Source organism: Poecilia reticulata, linkage group LG3 (genome assembly GCF_000633615.1).
Source record: "Poecilia reticulata strain Guanapo linkage group LG3, Guppy_female_1.0+MT, whole genome shotgun sequence".
NCBI classification, from domain to species: domain Eukaryota; kingdom Metazoa; phylum Chordata; class Actinopteri; order Cyprinodontiformes; family Poeciliidae; genus Poecilia; species Poecilia reticulata.
The window spans coordinates 32127247-32128389 of record NC_024333.1 but is presented as its reverse complement, the minus strand read 5'-3'; positions in this window follow the sequence as shown (position 1 = coordinate 32128389).

Below are 1143 nucleotides of genomic sequence, written 5' to 3'. Positions count from 1 at the left end.
ACCTGTCCAGGTGACCTGTCCAGGTGACCTGTCCAGGTGACCTGTCCAGGTGACCCCGCCTCTCACCCGGAACGCCAGCTGGAGAGGCAGCAGCTCCTCCTGACCCCACAAGGGACAAGGGTGTAAAGAAGATGGATGGATGGATGGATGGATGGATGGGTTATATTAGCAGTTCAAAGGACTTTATGCAATGAAACATAAAAGAAGAAAAACAGGAACTTTACATGACGGTGGCAGAATAAAGAGAAGTAATGAAAAGTTACAATCCAGACCAGAATCAATGTTCCAGTTATTACAGTAAAATCTAAACAGGAGGTTTTAGCCTTCGGTTAAAGGAAACGACGGCTGGAAAGAGATTAACGCAGAAACTTTTCCTTCTCTGAGTCGATTTCAGTTCATTTTGCCAATAATCAAAGTTTGTTATCAGTGGTGGATCGTTGGTTGATCAGATGGTCGGTCGGTCGGGTGGCATGTAAGACGGTTGGTTGGTCTGATGGATGTTCAGTTGGAATCATCCCGCCGTGTTGCTTCTCATCCAACTGACTGGTTCTCCTCACTCTTCTGCCTCGGTTCGCTGCCATGAGGAGAAAGCTGCGATCAGAACATCTTCATATTGAGGGAGCAGCTTAATGTGGGATCCAGAGGAACCGTCTGGATCCAGACTGGGTTCTGGGAACCGTTTGGGTTGGATCTGGGATTTTCCTCTGCAAAGGCTAATCTGTGGTCAGTTACCAAAAACAGAAACCAACAGGCTGTAATGCAGCATAGATTGTCATGGTTTAGTGTTTGTTAGCTGACCTGAGCAGAGATCGGTGCCGAGCATCCAGTGGCATCCCGCCTCAGTGGAGACTCACACGCTGCAGATGGAGTGTAACAGTAATGGCTGACTCCTGACTGACCCGCCCAGAGCCCCACTTTAATCTGGGCCCAGAAGGCTTTGACATTTCCCTGACATTTCACATCACACCTTCCTGCGTGGGAGTGAAAGCGCCGGCTACCGGCTCTCAGATCAATATTCAGTCAGTTCATCCTCCTGCAGAGTCCCGCTGTGACGAGAGTAATCACATTACAGCTGCTAATCAGTCCCACCAAATCACCACCGGGACGCGGCGCTGCTGCTGCTGCTGCTGCGCTGCTGCTGCT